The 17167-nt window shown below is 40.6% G+C and overlaps 1 long non-coding RNA gene across 4 annotated transcripts in view; it reads left to right on the top strand.

Annotated features, from left to right (window-relative positions):
- Positions 1 to 17167, top strand: part of LOC125642466 (uncharacterized) — a 62833-nt gene that overhangs the window by 561 nt on the left and 45105 nt on the right. For 2 of the 4 annotated variants that reach the window (XR_007358415.2, XR_007358416.2), the window contains exon 2: positions 76 to 364. This is a non-coding gene — a long non-coding RNA (uncharacterized LOC125642466). Of the gene's footprint in view, positions 1 to 75; positions 365 to 17167 lie in introns of those variants that run through there. The other 2 variants (XR_007358414.2, XR_012669852.1) reach the window with 2 other exon arrangements.

Genomic DNA, 17167 nt, shown 5'->3' with positions numbered 1-17167 from the left:
CTTTGCACCACGAGCGGCCCCCCCCTTTTTTTTTTTTATTGTTGTGCTGCAACTCAAGCTTTCAATCTTCCCCAGGATCCAACAACCTCCTGCTCGCTTCCAGCTTTAAAAGGAGGCAAAGCAAATCGCTGGGAAGAGACCCGGAATCACTTGGGTAACAACGGCACATTTTGCATTCTGTCACCGAGCAAGGCATCAAAAGCGAAGAGGAGGATTTAACTCCTTAACGGCCGCAAGATTTTTCGGTCTGGCTTTGGGCTTGTGTGTGTGTGTGCTCGAGAAGAAAATGATGCCCGATGCTGACTGGATCCGGGAAGAGAATACAACTCAGCTGACATCTTTACACGACAGAGGCAGCAAGAAGGTAATACAGTTTTGCTGAGAAACCGGGGCGAAGGAAAGTGACACTGTGTGGGCGGGAGTAGATTATTTGTTAGTGAAGAGCTACCAGCCGGTAACAGATCACAAGGAGGGAGCGCCTTGCAGCTGAGACTCCAGACTCTGTCCAAATTTACCCTTGGATGAAATTTAGCTGGCAAGATCGGTTGTCAGGGCGAAGTTCTTTTTAAGCAAGAGAGGGGCTATTGGGTCAGTAATGCACGTCTCAGTCCCTGTCTGTGCATTTCAAAGATTAAATTCTGATATATTTTTTCCAGCGCTGGGCAACGTAGCTAGGGCAGGGAGATGCAATCCACCCCGTACACTTTATTGCACAGGCTGGGTTGTTGGTTTTTTTCACTCCTTCAGTTCACACACCCATGACATGCACATACATGGGAGACACACTCTACATTCACCAGGGATGGGGCTCGCTCCCTAACTTGAAATGGGCATGGCATTCTGCCCTCCACCTCTGCTGGGAGTTGCAAGCGAGCCTCCAAGCAAGTGGCGAATCTACCATCCCTTCTGGAAGCCACGAGCCCCTGGGTCCAGAGAGTCACAGCAGCCTTAAACCAAACCTTTAACATTGTTATTCTAGGTTTCAGAGTAACAGCCGTGTTAGTCTGTATTCGCAAAAAGAAAAGGAGTACTTGTGGCACCTTAGAGACTAACCAATTTATTTGAGCATGAGCTTTCGTGAGCTACAGCTCACTTCAGCTGTAGCTCACGAAAGCTCATGCTCAAATAAATTGGTTAGTCTCTAAGGTGCCACAAGTACTCCTTTTCTTATTGTTATTCTAACAAGTCCCCCTCTCCGCTCCAAATGTGTGGGTAGGTAAGCTTGCCGGAGAGAGGCTTGGCTGGAATCCTTGAAGAGGCAGCAGGTTGGTATAAAAAAGTTAGTAGGCAAGAAGCCCGGCTGTCAGGAGCACAGATCACTCACTGTCGACTCCCAAATAGGAGGCTAGTGCCCACTCTGCTAATAAGGCCAGGAGCTATCCATATTCCTTTACCACCTCCTCTCGCCCTGACCGCTCCCCATACCTGTCGGATCAGTAACATCCCCCATGTTATTTTAAACATCTCAAGCGCTCGTTAAACTTATTCAATATGGAAGCAGCACTACTTGCTAATTAAAACGCTGCATCATTTATTTGCAGGAGCAAAATCTGGAGCCGTCAGGCGAAATGCACTTGATACCTCTAAAAAGGTCGGGGGAGTGGGGGGGAGTGGGAAAGTGAAAACAGTTTTATTAGATCTCTAAAGAAATAAGAGGGAAGAAATACCGAAGCAGATTGTAGGAGAATGTCTGTTATTCTTGCCAGGGGTCTCTGTTTCGCAGCTGCCTTAGCGACGCACTGGGGTTTGAAATACATTCACAAAAGGTCTGTATTTTTGCCCACACCACGTTGCCATATCAATAGATCTTTTCACAGGCCGCTTGCAAGTACGGAACACTGCAAATCAGGCGAAGTTATCCTGCGCTAATGATTTTTATTAGGAAAGTAGCAAACGATCGCGGTTAGCACCGATCCATGTGGAGTGCTAAAAGCTTACCGAGATTTGCTCTGAAAGGGTAGGCGACGTCAGGCGAACTCTTTAAGATGTATTGCATCCCTAATGCCATAACCTTGTACTTTCACTCCCCCACCCCCACCCCCGGCCAGCAACTTCCAGCAATGGCACCAAAGAAGGCTTGTAATCCGTTTAAGTGGTTCTCCCCTCAAGTTTTGCAGATGAATTGGGGAGGTGGGGGCGGGGCGGGCAGGGGGGGATGGTGGTTGAATACAAATAGATAAGCATTGCATGGCGCCTACGGTATCACAGTACAGAGCGTTGTGAGCCAAATCTTCCCAGGTTCAATCGCTGTCGGGTCGAAGCTTCCAAGGACACCCCCTTTTTATTTTAAATCGGAGTCCTCTCGGATGCAGCAGTAAAGGATTTGGTCCCCAGGAGTTTAGCGGTGGGCTGCTCCTGCTGCATGTCTTTCCCCCCTCCTGATAGGATGTCACACAGTGCAATCCCTGCCTGGATCCGCCCTGAGTCCACTGGAGCTGGGATATCTCCCTTCAGCCCCACTGTATCCTTTACCCGTGTCCCGCGGGTGGGTGGCTCCAGCTGCTTTATCCCAGCACCGACCCGGCGGCGAAATGGCACAGAGGGGGGAAGGAGGAGGGGAGGACAATCCCTAGGGTTCTAGATGCTAAAAGTCTGCAATTTCGATGTAGGGTACTGCAGTCAAATCACAAGGCTAAGGATGGCAATCAACCAGCGTGGGGAGCAGCGTGTCAGGTAACAACTCCGCGCTGCTTGGCTAGGGGGATCTTCAAGGAGGGAGGGGAGATTCCTTAGAAGAGAGACAGAGGCGCCTTCCCAGACAGACCTGCTGCAAAAGTGCTACTTAACGGCCACGAATTAACCGAAAAGGGGATTCGATGTTATTTATCAGCGGCTGTGACTAGCCTGTGCTAGAGAGATTGTTATGAAAAGGAGAACTTCTCGTCTGGGATCGGAATCATACTTACCAGATCCATGTTTAGCTCCTGTTCCAACGCAGTGAGAGCGACCTCTCTGATGAACTAGAAACAAGGATAACCACCCCCCCCCCCGCACAAGAATTTCAACCTTATCTCCCCCTCAATACAGGGAAATGGAAATCGCCCAGAGGTCATTTCATAAACATCTCAGCCCAAGCAAAGAAAGGCAGAAATGCTTTTATGTTTCTGCTTGTTTGGTCGACATACAACCTGCTCAGCACAAGATCCGTGTTCAGGGATTGGCAGGAGAATATGGCAGAGCGATGTAGCCTAGACTGGGACCTTCCCTTATCCCTTTTTAGTATTTGGATTTTGACTGGTAAATGAGCTGCTTCCTTGCAAAAATCGAACCCAGTCCTAGGGCTATAGACTCAGGTAAAGAGCATCTGATCTGATTTGTGTGGAGGTTGACTGATATCTATTTGCAGCGTATTCTTTCACCTTAGCTGCAGCAGGTAAAATGCCCCCTTGTTAAAAAAACAAAAAACAAAAAACAAAAAAACAAAAGAAGAAGCCGTGGACAACTTTTATGACAAATTAGAGAAGGGTACTTGAACAATGATTGCACCTTTTTGAAAAGTACCATTGCAACATTACATTTCCACTGTATGCGACCATTTCCCCCACTGCAGTCATTCTAATGCAGTCATTTAGTGCTTCATTCAATCTGCAGTGTAAACCAACTCGTTCCCTTTTTAATAGATCCTCTACATAAATGACAATGCTTGGGAAAAAGAGGGAGCTTTCTACCAAGCTTTCTCCGCCTGACTAGAAAGAAATATTCCGAGGTTTAATAGTCTCCTCTCCCTCCAGCAAGCTGTGGCCAGGGTGAACGCAATAAACAGTGCAAGGACAAGGGAAACTCATAGCTGCTGTAACTATTATATACAAGATCATCTGTCTAGTTTTCTCTATATTTTGGAAAACCAGCATGCAGCTTAGGCTTTGCAAGAATTGTGTAGATCTTTATTTAGCAGTAATTTAGGAACAACCATAAGCACATGCAGTGTTTCAGGGTCTTTGTGGATTTCTGTTTAGTAATCACTTATAACCACCCGTGTGGTATGCATCTTACACAGGCACCGTCTGCATAGAGAGGACATAGAGTGGGAGCAGTACTGAGAAGAGATTCATCAGGCCAAGTGAACATGCTGTATCCCAAGTGGGAGGAGGTGAAAAAAGACACAAGTGGGCTGCGAAGCTTATTAATTTGTGAAGCAAATTCCACATGTAAAAGTGCTTGGGAAAGATATCAGGTGGAAAGCTTTGGAGACTGGAGTTCTCTGATTATCCACAGACCAGGTACCATAGGGACAGTGCAAGCTTCCCTAAGCCATGCAGTGTGCTTCAACATTCTCCTGGAGGGACCTACCTCTGGGGATAAGAGCACACTTTATTCTCCATGTCCACTCAGTTTTTGGGTTCTCTCCTGAGAATGCTAACACAGGTGTCAGTTAGTGCCAACTGCCATGGTGATTTTAAGCTGCGGTCATCTTTCCATTAGGAGTTCAGGGCCAGATCCCTCTCCCATTGAAATATAGTTGCATGACTTTTAATGAGATCAGCTACAGGAGAAATTCCTAGATGGAGACCACCAGTGCTTTTCCCAGGCCACAAAACAGCAACCACATGTTAATGTCATTAGTGACTATAGACTGGGCTAAATTCAAACCAGTGAGGAAGAGGTAAAAGGATTCAAATCCCATTACTAGTCCATTACTGAGCCATCCATTTGCCCTGTAAGATACCACTTTGTCTGTTCTGTTAAGAAAAATGTAGTTAAAATAGATTCTGTTTCCTCAGAGGGGAAAACTGGCTTTAGGGTCATGTATGTATGGATAGTTTAGTCTGAGGAATTCTAGTGAAGATGTTGAAAAAGAAGAACCACAATACAGTATGTTTTTGGCATAACATGTTCATTCAATACTTTGTATGGTATAAACCTGCTTTTTCAACATTATTTAGTTCATTTATCAGATGGAATTTAGCCGATGGGATTTATCCACACTACTGCGGGAAAGAACATTTATTCCAGAAGCTGAGACAAACTGGTCTAATCCTAATTTAGAAACCAAGATCTCCTTGCTACTATACCAACATGTCAAATCAATTTCAAGTGGAAATGAACTGTGCTACTGGTGGTGGGACATATATGGTCAGACACAAAGGACTGAATCCTCCAGTCCCGAACCCACTGAAGTCAGTGTAAATATTCCCACTGACTTCAAGGTGAGAAAAACTGGACCTTATGGACCCAATTCAACTTCCACTGAAATTAAAGGGAATCTTTCTACTGATTTCAATAGGAGTTGGGTAAAGCCCTAAATTAAGATTATTTCAGCCTTGTTCAACTGAAGGCTCTCTTTGCACTTTGCACTCTACAGTACAGATATCTAGGTTGACATTTCATTTATAAATCCAAACACAGATTAGTTTAATTATATAAATATTTATGAACACATATGATATTGATTATACATAATATATATAAACTTGGGATTTTCTAAGGGAGTTAGGTATCCAGCCGCACTGAAATTCTTTAGGATTTGGGTACTTAGTTCCCTAATGGCCATTTGGAAATCCAAGTTATAATTTTTATAATTATATGATTATTCAGTTATTAGCAAATAATTACACATTACCCTACAGAGTACCAATCTACTATATTTTTCATGGTAGATCCATCGTAACTGATATAGCAGAATGACATGCAGTGTACTTCTGTTATGAGATCAAAGGTACAGAAATGTAAGTTATCACACATTACCTACTAATTTACAGGTCCTAAACTAATTTATGTTGAATTTAAGGACAATTTTCATGTATTTTACATCAAAAAACCCTCACACACAGGGACCCTTAGACAAATTACATGAAATCAGTTTACAGCCATAGGGATTGTTTGCTGCAAAGTATTTGAAGGTATGTGTGAATATTAAAAAGAGCTGAGTAAGAGGGGAAAATGGTGAGGATTCAAACTGAACAGCCAACACCATTAAATTATGAATGCAAAATGTTATTTAATGCAATATTATATTTAAGAAAGAGGCCACTTGCCAATCTTTTGCACATCCTCTATACCCGTCAAAAGATGCATGTGTTCTGGAACACCACATTCAGGACTCTCTCAAAAAGTTTAAGTGTCAATATCTTTTCTTCTCCAATCTTGTGTATTTTAAGAGTGATGGAGGAGGTGATATTACCAGATAACATTAAGAAATGGATTGTAGTAACTATTTAATAGCAAAGGAGTTATTCTGAGAAAATGGAAATCTGCAATTCCTTCCTCATACACAGACTGACTTAGTGAGCTCTCTACTATGGCATTAATGGAAAAAAAAGACTCTGTCTAATAGAAATACTTGGAAAAAATAATAATGTGTCTGGTCAGACATGAACTATTGCATACTTTTGTAGTATAGTGTATATTAGTCCCCAACACTTATAGGTTATGTTTGCATTTATTTATCTATTTAGTCACTTTAATCATTAATATCCTGCACGACCTCTATGGGTTCAGGGGTTTGTTTGCTTGTTTTTGTTGTGTTTCTTCCAGGTTTTGCAAATAGTGAATGTTGAATTTTGTTATTCATATGCTACTTCCATCTTGTGTATATATTCATACATGTTTTCTTTTGTTATGTATTTATATTTTACATAAAAACAAAAAATAGTAAACAAAAGAAAGAGAAAGGTACACAAAATTAGCTAACATGGTCAACAGATGCATGGGACATAATATATAAAATCCAGACCTAGTGAACATTTCAGGAGCAATTTTTAACTAATGGTACAATAGTCTTGAATATTTTTTCTGTTATATTAGGCACAGATAAATTACTTGTTTCCACCTCAGCATACAACCCACATTTTTTAAAAGTGTCCAAATATTTATTTTGGCCAATGTCAGAAAACACCCTCCAATTTATGTGTGAATTTCTCATTTACCTTTATTAGGGTAATATGCAGTCATGGTTATGCATACACAGTTTCCTGTGACAGCAAGGAAAATTTCATGCATGGATCAAAAGCCAAATAATTCCCTTAGGGTGTTCCCGGAAATAATGAACTCTCTCTGTTATAATGCAGAAATGTGGCTTCTTCAGATGTTTTCATGCTCCAAATAGAGATTTCTGCAGCATGTCAACCGCAACCACATTTGTGCCAAGGTACTGCATCTTCTTTGGTGAAGCCAAAGCAGGGCAGTTTTAATTCCCTGCAACACAAATACAAATTCTGATATATTGAGTTAGGTTGAACACTGATGATGTGAATAAGGTGACCAGATGTCCCAATTTTATAGGGACAGTCCCAATATTTGGGGCTTTGTCTTATATAGGTACTTATCCCCCTCCCCTGTCCTGATTTTTTACACTTGCTATCTGGCCACCTTTGGTGTGAAGGAAGAATGTAGATTTGGAAATTCCTTCCACAGCAAGAACCACTGACCTAATATCAAAGTGGCAAGAAGAAGAGGATTTAAAATGAGATCTACTGCCCTGCTCATGTGCTAAGATACTTAGGCAATGTGGAATGTTATCTTCAGACCCCTCCGAGTAGAAGATTTCATCCAGCATCCCAGGGTACTCATGTACTATCAGATTATTTCTACAAGTATCTATTTTAAGTGTGGTGATTTCTATTTGCAACTACTAGTGCGGAGTGTGCTTTTCACCAATAAATCTGTCTTTTGTGCATACCACTTTCTTTGCTTCATTTGAGTATATGAAGATAGAGATTGCCCAAGAGTATGCACTGGAATCAACAGTACAGATTTGCAAGGCATCAGTTAGAGTTAGAGTTGCCAGAATTAGAAATATCAGCATGAACAGATCATGTCATGGCAATTCACCAGCATTACGCCATAACATGAATAATTTTACAAAGTATATTGATAGAAGCTGCTTCTGTCTTGCTGAATACTGTGTGAAGAAAGACACTTGCTGCTCATATGACAAGAAAAGCTCACATTTGGAAAAGGAAAGGAGGAAAGAATGGGCTGCAGCCCAATTTAACAGTCCAAATCAACCCCTTCCATTGGGAAATGTCTGCCCTCACTAAGACAAGGTCTGTTAATCCTGGATAGGCCTCATTTGTCACCTGCCAATCTGCTAGCGATAACCGGCAATCATTTTATTGGAAGACAATTATCCTCGAACTCCAAGGGATTGCCAACACATGGGGAATTGCTACTTTGATCAGTCCTGATCCTACTCCCAATGAATTTAATGGCAAAATTCCTATTGGTTTCAGGCGTACAGTATCAGACCCATAAGAAGTTGATCAAACGACCTGTTGGACAGTGGCCAAAGTGACATTTTTTCAAATGTTCATTGGAGTAAATGGCATGAAACAGCCCAACATTTGCTGTATATTGCATGGGAGGATTGTGAGAAAAAACACTTATTTGGCCAGCTATCCATATAATCTATGTGTTTATATCATGTTAATCACCAGGGTGTCTGAACTACTTAGTAGAACTATCTAAAGTCAGCAACTAGACTAAGGAACTAGATTAAACACACTAAATCTCTCATTCTTTCCTCCTTTTCTCCCGGCATATAGGTGAAACCCTAGCCTCATTGAAGTCAATTGGAGCTTCACCATTGACTTAAATAAGGCCAAGTAATAAGATTTACCCTCTTTTCCTCTTCTTCCATTTCTCCCTCTTCTTTCTTTTAGAATCTTCTATTAGACTTAGTTACTCTTTGAAGTTATTAAAAGCTAGGATGTAGATGTGGGCTTTATATTTCATGCCAAAGGCAGCCAGATGAATAGTCATTGTAATCTCTCATGGAAGGTCATGGGCCAGATGCTCATGTCACCTTCTCCTGCAAGGCTCACCCTCCTCTCTTGTTCTTGATGACACAGCTGTTATAGTAGAGTCTGATCTTGAATACAGAGGCAGTAGTATCTGATCTGACATCAACTCAGCTCATTAAGGTTTTGAAAATCAAGAGAGGTTGACTAATTCTGACCTAACTTGTACTGGAATAATTTAAGTCAAAGGAGTTATGCTGGTGTAAAACTGGGTAAAAGAGCGAAGAAACAGTGCTTAGCACCTTGAATATCATCTAATATTTGACAATAATCACCATAGTATTCAGATTTCTAGCAATCGATGCCTAAATACATAATCATGCTTTTGAGACAATACTTTTAAACCTAAAGGCAATAATTTCCAGCTTTCTTGTCTCAAAGAAGGTGCTTTAAGTTAATACAAATTGGAGGATACTGGAGAAAAACTGTTTTAGATTTATTCAAATAATCAATGTATTTGCTTACTAATTTGCTTGGTCTTATGACATTTTAAATAATATATACCTTGACATTCTGTTAAAAGGATTAATGTGAGCAACCATTGTTTTGATTCACGAACTTCCCCAAATGGACATGCTCATAGGAAGAAACTCTATCATGGAAGAAAAGAATGACTTCTTTCATAATGACAAAGGAAGTAAAAATAAAATAATTGATTTTAAATGACATACCTATAATCGGCAATAATTTTCACCAGGCACCAAAAAAGGTTGTTCTAAGATTTTTGGGAAAAAATATGAAATATTTTCAACTCTGATCTTTCCAGCCTCACTGAATCTTGCATTTAATATTTTGTCCATATACCCATATGCTACAAGCAGTAACCAGTAATACTGAATTCTTCTCTGTTGTCTGATGGGTTTTTTTGTTTATTTGTTTTTGGTGGGGAGAGGGAAAGGGGTCAGATCTTGTATTCTTTTTGCTCCCAAAATTCCCATTGAATTTAATGAGAAGATGATTGAAATGGAGGATCAGGCCCAGTGTTTGTCACTCTCAGCAGTCATTATTCACTATACATTAAGGAATGAAATGTACATGATCCCACATTCCATCCTTACAAATGCAAAATTGCAATCAAAATTAATAGGAACTTTGCATGAAAAATAGGTACAGAGTGTAAGTAGATACAACAACATTAAAAAATAATACAGTACGCTAAACAACAAGCATTCAAAAATCATGATTTAGATCCCTCCAGAATCTTGAGATTGGCTTTAAAATCTTCAAATATACAAAATGTACATCTCTAGCCCTTATGGTTGCAGAGAAAAGTTTAAGTGCCTTCTGGTTTTTGAGCTTTAGGGTTCACATTTGCAAACTTTTCTCTGCAACCCTAAGGCTAGAAACTTACATTAAAAAAATTAAAGCTGAAATACTTATGTAATAACCTGATTCCAGGACCTGGGGCTTTAAGAAAAGTACCAAATATTGTAAGACTTGCAAAAGAATCATAATTGTTGGTAACTCTAAAGATAAACAAAAAAAAGTCTGCATTCTTAATATATGAAAAACAGTGGTATGCTGTATTATAAAAGTTTTAACAAACTCAGAAATGCACAAGTACCTTTGATGTATTATTTATTAGCTATTCTAAAAGAGAAATGAAACATCCTGTTATCTGTTGATTTAACTAATCTCAAAATCCAAGGAATAAATTGTATATAATTCATTAATTTGTGGGGTATACAGTGCCCAAGCATCAAATAACATACTATGTCTTGCACTGTCAAAGGTTTAGCAATCACACTGCTGAGGAACAGTGTAAATAAAACATACAATGGAATCGTAAATGAAATTACCAGATATTATTTTAAAATACAAGAGCTTAAATATATCATATCTGTCATCTGAACAGTCAGCAATCATTGATATCTGTTATATTTTGAAAGGACTCTGGGGCAGACTCAGCTATGCTTACTCACATTGAATAGCCCTTTACTCCTTGAGTAGTCTGATTGAGGAACCAAGATAGCTCACTGATTATGGAGGTGCTACTCAACATAGGCTGGCCTGATCTCCCCCTGCTAGACTATAACCGGTACAATAATAATACCTGCTCTGTTTCAAGTCAGAAGATGTGTTGTAGAACTGGGAAAATTCAGTGTCCATTATATTCTGCTATATTAACTGCTTTTGTTCTGGTTTACAAAATGAGTGAATTAATTTACAGCAATTATCTCTTGCACCAGGCAAGCTGCAGCACTCATCTGCAGAGGCCAGCTTGGAGCAAGAAAATGATTTGCCATGATGATTGATTGTATATTATAGAAATGCCAAAGAGCCCCAGTTATGGACAAGGGTTCTGTTGTGCTAGGTTCTTTATAAACGTGGAATAAGAAAGGCCATCCCTAACCCCAGAAATCTTTCAATGTCAATAAATATCTATGTGAATGCATATATGGTCATCCTCTTTTGTACTAAAAATTTCTGGCACTGTATTCATACAAGAGATCACCCAGAGCCTGATTCTGGTCTCTCACAAGTTTTTTGAACCTCAAAGCTCATTAGTTTCAAGAGCAGTTATTTTGTTATTAATTTCCAGTGTGCCATATAGGAGACCTAAGTTTAGCAACTTCTCTAGTAAAGCCACATGAATATTTAACTATCAGAATATCTTCTACACTTGTATAGTGTCTCCCTGTCAGGTATTTTTTCAGTGCTGCTGTGTTTCTAGCTAGGCTCTGCTTAGGTAGAGCTGCTTCAGCCCATGACAGCTGCTTAGGTCTTTTGTCACTTTTTTACCACTGGAATCCCAACTAAGAGCAGGGCCTTATTGTGATAGGCTCTGTGCAATTGCATTATAAGAAATGGTCCCTGCCTTGAAGACTACTATCTAAAAAGACAAGACAGTTGAAGGCCGGGAGGGGAAGAGGGGAAACAGAAGCCCAGAGAAGTGAAGTGACTTGACCAAAGTGCCACAGGAGCTCATTGGCAGAACTGGGAATAGAACCCTAGTCTTGTAACTCCAAGTCCAGTTTCCTACCCACTAAACTTTATCCAGGCAGTTAGTTTTATCTTTCGTGACAGAAGCCTTTTGTCAATTAGTTAAAAACTGATAACGTAAAATACATTCATTTGTGAGGATGTGCAAGGTCAGACAGCTATTTTGTTGGGACATGCAATCTCCCTTCCTGCCGTTTAACATTAGAGCCACTTCACATTTCAGCAGAGTTACTTCTGATTTACAGTGGTGTGAGGTCAAAATCAAATCCTCTGTCCCTGTACTCACACACAGGACCTGCAGCTCAGTAATGTCCAGTTAAAAAACTATAACTGAAAATCACACAGAAACTGTATGCTTAACTACAACCAAATTAAGCAAACTCCTGAAAGCAGCAGAACTGCAAAAATGCCAACATTCTATGGCCACACATACCTTCCCAATTCTCCCCTGCCTTGCACCTGTGCAAAGCAGGTAAGCACTACTGGGTCAGAATGGCAGCATTTTACACTCAGCTTGCACATGTGTAAATAATTATACAAGGCAGTGGAGAATTAGGTCCACCAGGACTGATTAAAGAGAATAGAAAAGGATATAGGCTTTTGCATTCTGGTTTTCATTTTACAATTTAAAACAGTGTCACCTCTCAAATTTCTTTATATATTTTTTAATGTATCAACATTCTAAATAACATATAATTAATTTTTAAAATGCACATTACACTAGCCTTACACAAAACAATGCAATTCTATTTTATAGCAATAATTAATGTTTTATCTCATGCAGTTTTACAAATTATCCATATAAAGCTCGTTTTAGGGAAAGCTGCTTAGAGAGATTTCAGGGGGCACTAATCCACAGGACTTTCATTGGAATACTAAACACAAAGTCATATGAAAACCTTATCATGGCAAACCTAATTGAAACATATTTGCAATAATATAGTACTAAACTACAAAAATATCAAACACACCATGAATTATGGGTTTGCTATGTATATTTGCTGGAACATCTTTAAAACTGCATCATTTCTATTTGTTTGTACAGAGGAATAAATTAGTCATTAACACACACACACACACACAATTTAGATATAGAAACCCTGATGATCTTTGTGTTTTCCCCTTCTTTCTGCTCTTGCAGAAAAATAATTAACAATATTGACACTGTTAAACAGTCACTGTTTACACTTCCAGCTTTGTGGGTGGCTAACTATTTATGTTGCAGGACCCTAAGCAGAGAGCTGTAAGGAAAGAGCCCACACACATACCACAAACACCAGAGTACTGCTTTGTGCAAGCTGATTTTAATTGTAAAGTGAGAACATGGGTTTTCCAACCTCTGAAAATACTGGTGAATATCAAACGGCACCATAATTATCATGCTAGGTCCAGTTTGCTGCAAAAGCCTTCAGGCTCCCCCAGATGGCGCTTTCATGTCCTGTTCTCTCAGTGCTGAGGTTGGTCAGTTACCCTCAGAAGGTTATAGCTAGCAGAGCAATTTAGGTTTAGAAGCTCAGAAGGCTGATCCCAGAGCAGCAGCAGCCTTTTGGAATTAGTCACACACTATTCCCAGCGCTGGGAGGAAGAGAAAGCAACAGCTTCTGCGTGAGCTGGACTTCCAGTTTTAGCAGACAGTTGCTCCATTTCCAGTCCAATCTATCAGAAAACACTGAATGGAATAAAGCAGGTATCCTCAAAACAGGTTTCTTTCTTTGTATATGACTCTGTTTGTTTGTGTGTGCTTCATACAGTTGTGCCTATGGTGGCAGTCATAATAATGCACATTCTCACTAGATCTGGATCATTAATGCACACTTAATTTTTCTAGCAAAAAAACCCTCTTGCTCCTGGCTTCAGGTTTTCACTATCTGCTAGTGTATGTAAAACTAAGACAAAGCTAGTTCATAAAGAATTTTTACTTCTTTATTCTCTTAATAACTGACTTGTATCTCCAGTTCATCCATCCTTTTTGAATTATTTGATTTTTGCTAATGTATTTAAAAAAATTTAATTTACTCCTATGGGCTATTATCCACACCCATATTATTTTGTATAATGTGCTGTGTGAGGGCTGAGACAGACATAGGTCAGATCATATCTCCCCTTAGCTCTGCATGTGTGGGGGGATACTCCTTGCACACTCTTCCCTTATCCATGTTCCTTGCTCCCCATACCCTGAAGATGGCTCTCCAGAAGCTGTAGAGTTAGTTTGGGGGTAGGGGGAGTCAGGGCAGGTGAGTGGAACAGTGGGTGCATCAGCAGTGGGGTCCAGGGTAACACACATCATCCTCCCCCCCAATTCATGGAAGTTATCTAGGCTATATTAATTTTTTCTATGAATTTCTTCTCCTTAGGAGTCATTGTGCCCTGACAGGGCAGGGCCTGGAAGTATTGTGTGGGAGCACCTAGGAAAACAAAGATAGTCTCCAAACTCTTGGCCTCATATACTGCAAAGAGTAAAGGAACACAACATATGGTGAGGGGCTTAAAAGAAGTTGCCGACTCATGGAAATGACAGTCCTGGTTTCAAGTGTCTTGCATGACCATTAAAATCTACCAAAGGTTATTTCAAGCCATTGCAACATCATAATCTTACCATAGTGTATTACAGCTTTGTGGAAAGTCAAGGTGTCATGTTGCATCTTGCAGATGTTAAAAGGAGCAGTCCTTAACAAGGGGAAGGAGTTAGATATGTGTATTTTCTCCCCTCTCCTCATCAGTTACAACAGATTTTGAAGCTAATGTGAGATGGAAAGGATTAGAAAGGAAACAAGAAGATTCCCCCTCCCCTCAAATTCCAGCTGCGTAACATGTAGTCCAAACAACAACATAGCAACTTGCAATTTAAAGGTTGTTTCAGCAGGAGACTCCCACCAAATTCATATGTTAGAGGTTTTGTTATTATTTTATTTAGTTCTAAGTAGCTTATTTTAACCAAAGATACCCACTAGAAAATTTACAAATGCAGATCCAAATTATGCCCATTTAACTTGGGTGTAAATAGTGAGTAAATCTTTGAGTCAGTGAACTTTCTCTCAGATTGCACCAAAGTAAGTGAGCAAATACTTTGGCTTGAACAGAACAGATAAAAATAAAACAAGCAGTGAGCAAAGCCAATTATGTTCCACATTGCCTAGGGATGGTCAACCTAATTTACAGCTGACAGTGATTTGATGGACTGAATCATATTTTCTGACCTAGCATTTGGAGTAATTTTTATTGTAAAACAATCATTACAATATAAGACTTTCAGTACCATCAGTGTCACCATGACAAATGCCCACATGAGCATTAGCCTTGCTGCTAGGGTTTTTCCTCCAATTTTTCATTGCTTGGCATGTTCTAGAAGGTAGCTGGATGTGGTGTTCCCTGATTCTATCCTCAACACAAGCCCCAGGCATGGCAACTAATGGGTCGTGTAAGGGCTGCTATGCCAAATACTACCGTTTTGTCAGTGGGGAGATGTTACCTGTCTCTCTGCTTGTAATTTTTTCAGTGGCACCGAATTTAGCTCGTTTGTTCAGTTTGTAACTGAAGAACACCAGTCTGGGGGCTTGGTAGAACATTTTTTTCTTCTCTTCCTCATCTCAGATCCAGTGGTGCAAGTAGAAACCATTTCTTGCTGGTACTGCACTCATGGGAGGGACACAAGGGGGGGCACGTGACCTCCCCACGTGACCCTCCATGTGACTCCTCCCTGCCCTGCCCCCACCCCGGGGCCTCTACGCTCTCCCCGTCCCCTCCAACTCTCCCCTTTGTAAATAGAAACATCAACATGCTTAACTAGTCACTTTCTCCCCACATATGTAGTATTCAATCTGTTTATATGGAATATGGGAGTTGGGTGAGGAGCCATTTCAGCATATTTATGACTTATTAAAAGACAAATTTTAAGTACAACTGTATTCTAAACTGCTTTATGGTATTGTACCCAAACATTGCATTTCAATGGGGGATTCAACTTCCTTTAACTCCTGAAACTCTTACCAGTCCACAAAAGTGGTCCATAGTCATGCAAATTGTCCCATTATCTTCAATGGAATTGATCAAATGATTAAAGGTTTGCAGGATTAGGTTCCAAGTTTTTAAATTGTTCTGGATGAAACTGACAATATCTGAGCTGTCAGATGAGAAGGAGCTTCATTCAAATAAAGGTGGGCAGATGTGTGATAAATCTTAGCTCCGTTGCTAAGATGAGGAAAATAGTTTCAGCAAAGTTCTTGGCAGATTCCTGAGGCAGCTGGTTTAAGGCCATCAGCGTCCGGCATTATAATTTCACTTATAGTTCTCTCACCTACAAAGCTGGAAAATGAGGCATTTGTTTTTGTTGTTTTGCTGCTCCAGTTCCAGTTAACAAAATGCATGTTAGACTAGTTTGGCTGCAAGGAAGAATTCTGTGTACACTGGGGACAACACCTGATCTGTAAGGCTGCAAAACTGGGCTAACATCAGAATCCAAACATCCTCTGGTCAGTGTAAGCGGAGGCATTCCTCTAATGATTTGGACTTGATGTGATGCAGTATGGATGTCATGGATAATTCAGACCAATGGGGTGAAACAGAATAAAAACCACTGTTTAAACACCTTCCACCCTGCAATCCCTCCCCTCTTGATGACTCCTGACCAACGTAACAGCACAATACGTATGCTAACAAACTTAAACAAAGCCTTTGTTTAAGTTTGTTAACATATGCATTGTGCTGTTAAAGCCATTTAAAGAATGAATGCTCTCTGGAGCCACGTTCTGCTCCTTTAAGGAGTAGAGCACAGCCCTGGCTAGCCCCAAGTCTTTCCGGTACCCTGTACCCACTAAAAATCTCTTGCCGGTACTACGTACTGGTGGGTACCGCCCTACTTGCACACCTTTTCAGATCCTCTCTAACTTTGCCCCCGTATGTGATTTTATTCTTTTGAGGGATTGATTTTTCCCCCCTAAATATTTAGGGATATATTATCTCCCACAGTGCATTGCTGTGCTGTCCAGGAGCATGCAGAGAAGGAACTGCAAATCATTGAATTGCTTCCCTGCTCCTCCCTTGGTTCAGGGGGGTAGTAATTTGCTGCTGGGCTATGCCAACCATAGATAACTACCCACCTCCCTGTACTGGCCCAGGTCTGTGGGCTGGCATGCTGGAATGCAGAGACAAGGCACTATCACTCCCTCCCACCTGCAGGAAGGAGCAGATGCGACACCCCCTTTAATCTTGCGTGCACTGATCCAAGATCCAGGTAGTCTGTGTGCAGGCTTCAAATGTTGTCTTACTTCCTCTTACTCCTCTGTCTAGGCACACAATCTGGCCTTCTGCCTAGCCCTTTATGAACAGAACACAGTGACACCCAAATTATTTCCATCCGTTATTAACAAATTACCGGTATTCTTACTGTTTCCTCAAGAGGTCTGATCCTTGATTTTTCTAAGCTGTTGGGGCTGGCTACTCTGCAGAGGACATATCCCATGCTGAGCGGTAAGACCCAATGTATGGCA

The sequence above is a fragment of the Caretta caretta genome, chromosome 9 (genome assembly GCF_965140235.1).
Source record: "Caretta caretta isolate rCarCar2 chromosome 9, rCarCar1.hap1, whole genome shotgun sequence".
Lineage (NCBI taxonomy): Eukaryota > Metazoa > Chordata > Testudines > Cheloniidae > Caretta > Caretta caretta.
This window is presented reverse-complemented; position numbering and strand designations above follow the sequence as displayed.